This window comes from Lichenostomus cassidix, chromosome 2 (genome assembly GCF_008360975.1).
Source record: "Lichenostomus cassidix isolate B80296 chromosome 2, HeHo_3.0, whole genome shotgun sequence".
Taxonomy (NCBI): Eukaryota; Metazoa; Chordata; class Aves; order Passeriformes; family Meliphagidae; genus Lichenostomus; species Lichenostomus cassidix.
The window spans coordinates 90,631,843-90,640,046 of NC_139482.1; positions in this window are offsets into that span (position 1 = coordinate 90,631,843).

Sequence of the window (8,204 nt, forward strand, 5' to 3'; positions counted from 1 at the left end):
GCAGATGAAGTGAGACGTGTTCAAGTCCAATCCATAAAACCTTGCAGCACCATCATGAGACCAGTATTAGAAAGGCAAGTCTGTTTTGGGATGTCTAACAAACTGAAACGAACACTGAAATACATAATTTCATCCTAACCTAATTCAAGTTCTTTCAAAGCAACAGAAACTCAATCAAAAATTAGAGGAAATAGCATTGCCTAAATAAATGCTAAGTATTCAACATGAAGCATTGGAAGTAATCACAGAATAGTAAAATCAATTAAGTTAAAAAGGACCTGTAAGGTCTTAATCCAGCACTGCCAAGTGCACCACTAAATTATGTCCCTAAGTGCCACATCCACATGTCTTTTGAAAGCTTCTAGGGTTGATGACTCCACCACTTCCCTGGGCAGCCTGTTTCAGTGCTTGACCACCCTTTCAGTGGAGAAATTTTTCCTAGTATCCAATCTAAACCTCCCCTGGTTCAGCTTGAGGCCATTTCTTCTTGTCCTACTGCTGTTTCTTCAGAGAAGAGACTGACCCTCACCAGGCTACAGCCTCCTTTCAGGTGGTTGTAGAGAGTGATAAGATCCCCCCTGAGCCTCCTTTTCTCCAGGCTAAACACCCCCAGCTCCCTCAGCTGCTCCTCATAGGATTTGTGCTCCAGACCCTTCTCCAGCTCTCTTGCCCTTCTCTGGACACGCTCCAGCACCTCAATGTCTTTGTGCAGTAAGGGACACAAAACTGAACACAGGATTCCAGTTGTGGCCTCACAAGTGCTGAATCCTTCAAAGGCAGTTCAGACAAAGCCACTCTGTTTAAGGGAAGAAGAGAGAGTCATCTGGAGATGAAGCATGTTGTGTCATCTGTCCTCATGCGGCCAAAGAATGGTCCTTGGCCCTGTTTTAAGACATGTATCCTCTAAGAATACTGCATTTATCAAAGAAAAATCTGTAAGAATATGTTAGCTGGTCATAATCTTCAAGAAATGAACTTTATGCTGCAGTTGTCAATGTAGCAGAGACTGCATAATGATTAAGAGCATAGAGAAAGCACACTGTACTTTCTTGCTTGCCTACATTAGATTTATTTTGCTGCTATGTCATTATGCACATAAGTCTTAGAGAAATGAGAATTGTGTAAAACGAGTTGAAAATGAGAGCTCAGCAATGCTGTCAGAAAGTTCTCACCACTGCACAGACATACACCTTCCCATTGCCTCCAGAAAAGGTTATTACATGTACTGTCATATGGAATGAAAAGTAAGTTGCAGCACTTTAAAAGGTTCATATAGGATATTCTTGGGAAGGAAATGCATGAGGTCTGGCTGTACTTTTCAAGACAAAAGAGTGCTCACAGAGGGCTGTAAGAAAATCTTGAAAGCATGTGCAAATATGTGTGATTTTTAACTGGCACCTTTTGAGATATTAGATTCAATATTGTCTTAAATGAGACATTTGATGTTAGACCTCAGACTGAAATCTACACTGCTACATAAAACTGTGGATTTGCATATATGTTAAGGTTAAAAACAAAAGTATTTTGTTTCTTTAAGGACCTTTGGAATTTCCCATTTGCCATCACTAAAAGAAGGAAGCAGATGAAAAAATGGCTGCATTTGTCCCTTGAAGTATTGTAACAATTGTTTCATCACTTTCATTACACTATCTGTCCTGTTTTCTTTCTAATCATTTAGCATGGAAACAAAATATTCTTTATATTCATTTAAAAAAATTCTAATGTGTGTAAATACTAGCAGGGATCTAATTTCCTAAGCTGTGAATTCAGCATGCTGTGAGTTTTAATAAAGCTGGTATAACTGTCTACTCAGCTCTCTCAAGTGTACAATCTTTTTCTTTTAAAATGTTAATAGCGACATCTTTATTGTGAAGGCTCCCTTTCCTCAAAGTATTACTATTGTTCTCTAAAAATCTGAAATATTTGGTGCTACTTTTCATACAGCAGCATTTATGGAGACTGAAACATGGCCTGTAAAAGAGCCACTCTTATCTGGAGGACTCAGGACTTGGTGTCCAACATGATGATGCTTCAACATGGCCTATCTGTTCAAGAATATCCACCCATTGCACATTGCTTACTAACATACCTAGCAGCTAGAAAAATGTGTAAGATCCTCACTTCTACTTACTGTATTCTCTCTCCTTGAAGAGATATGGGTATCTAAGATCAGGGCCAGGAGTCATTTCTTCTAGCTGGAAGGAAACACAGAAGTCTCTTTAGCAGCATCATCCTTACCTTTTAGCCACCCAGAGCTGGATTGCAGGGATTTAGGGTTTCATTCACCCCAAATGTTTTAACCTTAACATGAAGTGCTGAAGCCCTTTCTATAACAAACAAGAAAGTGCAGAACAACCTTATAGTTCAGAGGGCTGTAAACAGAGGGTGTTGTCCATTCTCGTCTCTTCAAAACCTGGAGGAAGTCCACAAATTTTATGGTCTGCTGAAGAGAGATGGAAGACCAGAATGCAGTGTCCTGATCTGGCTAACAGCATGTAACTCATCTGTTCCATAGCTAGAATGTTCTCCTTGGCCATGGTGTACGTAACTGTTCTGTGCAAAGTTAAATAGTGAGAAAGACAGACAAAAGGGAGCAAGAAGGTCCCATCCTAGAGTAATTTGTAGCAAGGTTGCACAGTTACTCCGCATGGGAGAGTATGTGAAAGACCCTGACTCCCAGAGCAGTGTTCTAGACACCAGGATGGGTCTGCATTGCTCCATCTTTGTCCAGAGATGCAAGATCTGTTCTTGAAAATGCATGTGGAGAAGGTATGGGATTCTGAGTTACTTTAATGTCCAGCTGATTAGTCCTCTACATATATGTCTGACAACATCCTGCTGTTACACCATCTGCTCTGATCCCAGCTCTAAAGCTGTGGTTTCCCTTTCCAACCTGTCCTAGGTTACAATATAGATGTATTTAAGTATTCTATTACCACCAGCTGTGGGCCATTAGCTGCTATCAGCTGCTAATGACCCACCCCGCATGACAGGCAATGGGCCATCAGGGACCCACCGTGTGACTCATGGACTTATCTCATTCCATGGTGGGATGCTCTGCCCAGGAGGGAGGAACCAGGTGTTCCCACCTGGATATAACCTGGCCTTGGAACTGCCTGAGGGAGCCCTGTCTACTGGGTTCCCAGAGGACCAGAGCTACCACTGGATCTTCAGCTGGAAACTAGACCTTCACAGGATCACCGCTTCAACTGGACTACTTCAGTTGGACTGCTACTACCACCCTAACAGGGTGTTAGGTTGTATCTGACTTTGTCAGTGCTTTTCTTTGTATAATTTCATTTATTTTTAATTTTTCCTATTAATTTTCACATTGACTTGTGATCTCCCACTGGTTTGTTTTCAAGCCAATACACAACCCCTCTGGCTATCTGAAGCCATACCAGTCCTTACCACACTCTGGTGCATCCTCCAAACCCTGTTTTCCAACTTCATGCTACCACATCACCATTTCCATGCTCCAAGAGTCCTTAATTATTCTTTATCACATAGTCCTACCTTCATAGCCTCCTCTTCCATTTTGCACATCAAAACCTCTACTTTCTTTACCCTGCTCAACTTCCTCCCATGTGCCAGCAAGTCTGCTCTCTTCATTTCAAGCTTTCTGCCCCAAAACTCCATGCAGAAGTGCAGGTGTCAGTATAGAGACAGTTGCTGCAGGGGATTTTGCTGATATTTGTGGGAATTGGCAGCTGCCATACTTGAGAGGTAAAATTACAGATTCAGGAACAACTTGCTGAAGGACAAGAAATTATTATGCATCAACTGCTCCATGACAGTTACCCTGGTCCACATTATTTCCTCATGGTAAACCAGAGATGGTTTGTCTCTTTGTAAAAGCATGTCACATGTACTCTGGGGTAGGAACGTGCCCCTGGGCAGTTACCAGGATAAATTTTCTTCATGTGTCCACACAGCTTTCTTTATTGTCAAGCCAAATTATCATGCACCACATGACTGGTAATATCAGGTACCACTTGATCTGAGCACTCCACTTCTCCTCTGCCCATTTCCAGGACTGGGGTCAAGAGAATAAACTAGAACAATTTGCAGAGAATAAAACAATTCCAACAAGCAGAAGAATTATATGGATTATGACTAAGGAGTGACATGGAAAAGAAATGCCTTAACAGCATGTGAAATGGTTTGCAGAGTTGATGTAAATTACCAGTGTAGCTGTACACTTAAGTGTAATTCTGGTACTAATTGCCAGCTGAGCCCTGAGAAGCTTCAGTCTTTACTTAGGCAGCTGGAATGGCAGTCAGTAACAACTTGTGCATCTATGCAATAAAATTTCCTGTATTTAAATTCTCAATGTCATGACAATTAAGAAGGAAAAAAAACCCCAAACCTGGAAATGTGTATAAGATTTCTCTCTCCAATGAAATTCATTAGAGAAAAAATTATTGTAATGTGATTTTTCTGGCACAAGCTATTGATACTAAGCCAGAATAGAAATGTGAGTGGGTTTTTTTTTTTAATTATTTTATTTACTAGTTCCTGCTTGCTTGCCCAGTTTCTTTAAGAAGTATGTGAAAGGGCCACTATTATTGTGGAATTATTGGTTGCAGTCAAAATTTAACCTCAGATATCAATAATCTTTACACACTTTTTATTGATTTTGTATTACATTCTCATTTCTTAACATAAATACAGTCTTATTCTGTAAGCAAAATATGTACAACTTGCATGTGGTTAGGAGAATATAATTATCTCCCTGAATTTAAAATATGTTTGTGTGATTATGTGTCCATTCACAAGAAGTGTGATACATATCTATATTTTCAGAATAAGTTATTTTGTTTCAGACAAGACAAGGAGGAGATTCTTCATAATTTTACAATGTTGTATCAGTGCACAGAAAGTTTTATAACTGTTTCCTCCATTGAAAGCAGAGATGATTGATATTTCATATAAAAGTGTATAAAAGGCTGTGCTGGTTTTGGCTGGGATAGAGTTAATTTAAGTAGAATTATTCACAAATACGAGTTTCTAAAATATGAAGATGGAAACACCTAAAGAAAGTTTCATCTCCTGTGACCTAGAACCTTCAGAAACCTCTACAACTTTCTTAAAGTATGTGCATAAACTGACTCCAGATTTATTATAATTTTGTACATCACAAATGCCACGAAATCCAGATGGGTTTGCTTTCTTTTGATCTAAAATGATAAAATTGATGATGACTCATATATATGAACTGCAATATTTCTGACTCAGCATTGAGAATTCGGAACTATCCAACCGATATAAAAGTTAGGTTTCCAGCACAGATAAAACACTGTCAAGTATAAAATAAGCAAACAAATGCAAACACATTTTCTGCATGTGGTAATTAAAATCTGAGTATGAACCACACGAGGCCTTGAAATAAGGGCAGCAATTACAGGATATATACTGCTTACTTGGGGATGGTGAGATGCAGAAATTCCAGGTGAAGTTGCAAATGGAAGGCAACCAGAGGATTTGCTGAGGAGTCGTGGTGGGCTTGCTGTGCAGCTGGATCCTCAAGGGGTCTGTTGCTTCCTGGCTTCCTTCCTTGTGCTGCTGAGGATTTACTGAGCAACCAACCTCTGCTCCAGCTCTGTCCAGCTGCCATCATGTCCTCAGAGTCCTGGCAGAAGGATTGCTCCTGAATTTTTCACCAAGTCACAAAGCTTGTCAGCCACCACTGAGCCTTTCTGTCATAGAAAAATGGAAATAACCTACTGAAAGTTCAGTTCAGCTGGAAACTGACTGATCCTAACAAAGGCTTTTGCAAGCTTTTTCCCTTAGGTTTCCTAAGGTTTTTCACAGTGCATACTATAAGAAACAATAAATCTTTCAACTGAGCCTCTGTTGGTAAACTTAAAGTATTCTTTATTCCAGCTTAAAATATATAACATGCTCTGCAGATAGCAGAGGTTGGGTTATAGAGCATGCCTGTATTTCCAGTCATAGTCTCAAGGCAACATCAAACTCCCATGAACTCAGAAGGCATTAGGTTTCATGACAGCATATGATTTAGGTCTCAGCTTCCTAAAATTTTCTGATTGCTCCCTTCTAGTCAGACAGAGATGCTTTCTGGTTGTGGTGAGTTGACCTTGGCAGGCTGTCAGTCACACAGCCAGCAGATCTTTCACGCCCCCTACTCAACAAGATGGGGAAAAAATTAGATTGAAATAACTCAAGTGTCAAGACAAGGACAGGGAGATCACTTACCTGTTATCACAAGCAAAACAGGCAACTCGGGGAGATTAATTCAATTTATTGCCAAATAAAATAGATTTGGACGTTGAAGGAAAAAGCAAAAAGCTACAGTGCTCTCCCACTTCATTCTAGGGTCAGCTTTGCTCCTTCATCTCCAAATTCCCTTCCTTCCCCTTAACTCCAAGTAGCACAGGAGGATGGGGAATGAGGGCTACAGTCAGTCCATAATTCTTCCTCTCTGCCACTCATTCTTCCTCTCTTCCACTTCTTCCTCCTCACAGTATCTCCCTGCTCCAGACTGAGGTCCTTCACATGGGCTGCAGTCCTTTAGGATACACCTGCTCCAGTGTGAGCTCTCCATGGATCACAGTTCCTTCAGAAAACATCCATGTGCTGTGGCATGGGGTCCCCTGGGTGCTGCAGGGTGGATATCTGCTCCAGCACAGTCCTCTCCATGGACTGCAGGGAAGTGTCTGCTCAGGCACTTCCTACCTCCTCCTACTCCTTCAGCTCTCCCCTCAAGGCTATTTCTCTCACATTTTTCCTCACCCCTCACTGCCAGGAAGGGTTTTACCCTTTTTTAAATACACTTTCCATCAAGGCACCATAACCTTGGCTGCAGGGCCCAGCCAAGCCATGGGGTGGGGTCACTGGAGCCAGCTGGAATGGGCTGTGTCCAGCATGGAGGAGTTCTGGCCACTCATCACAGAAATCCACCCTGCTAGCCCCTGGGCACCTGCACCCTCTACACATTTTCAATTTCTTTTCAATTCTCTGGTCTTACTGTATTTTTAAGTTGCATGCTATAGCCCAAGTAGCCTACAATCCATAAGTAAAACTCAAAATTACCTGAAGTTGATAAATTTAAGATAAGTACGTTACCTTAATAGAGGTATTAAATAACTTATGCAGCCCCTATATAAGAGCCTAATAAAGTTCAAATATGATCTGAAAAGTCAAATTCAAAAGCTTTTTTAGAACCTGGTACTAGAGAATTGTTGATCCTTATGTCATGGCTTGGCATACAGAAAAGAGTTAACATGGGGGGAAGAAAATGGATTGTCGTGCACATCTGCAGGATTTTTTCATCATCCCATAAGTATTTTGTCAAAACCAAGATCAGATCTTTTTGTCTGTATGGTAAGGTACTACCTCAAAAATGGAGCAAAGCTTAAAACTGGCTCAGATTAGATACTGTCAGCATGCAGGGAGAGTTGCTAAACTACATAGATAATTGCTCTGCTAAAACCCTGAAAGGCCAAAATACCCCAAAAATGGTGAAAACTAGTGATTGATTTCTGTTTGAAATGTTTTTGTGCTGTTTTTCAAGGGCTTGAATGAAAAGCTGTGCTTCTCTCCCAAAGTGCCATGGTAAGATAAATAATAAATAGACTGCAGCGTTTGAGTCCTACAGCTGAAAAAGTTCAAGGACAGAGAGAGAGAAAGTGATAGAAAGGAGTCAGTGGTCCAGGATAACATTATACAGACAAATGGGAAAATATATGTTGATGTGGGGGGTGGCTGGTTTCCTGTCATTAAGCCCCTGTATGAGCAGATCTTTGAATAATATATCTACTTATTTTTTGAACTCTGACTTATTATGAGTACATCACATAAGCGTTTTCATAATTAGCATCTCATAGTATCAGCCAGAGTCATTAATGAGGTGTTGCACTGGGCTGTGAAACCTTTTTCTTCAAGTAAAAGGGAACTTCCACATCAGATACACTTTTCATGGTGACTGATAAATGCTTGTTCTCTACACAGTGCTCCTTTCTGCCAGGGTTAGGCCTGTGTGATCTTCTTGGAAACAGAGCTTGGGGTGAGGGGTGTCGGAATAGTCAGTTCAAAATCAAAGGATGGTTTAGCCACAGCTGCAGCTGCCACATATTTGCACTTCCTGTCAGCTGGGCTTTGGCTTAAATGGAAACACGATGATCAGACCTCACAGTTCAACTCTTTAAACATAAATTGATACAACTCTGCTGTGCAATTCT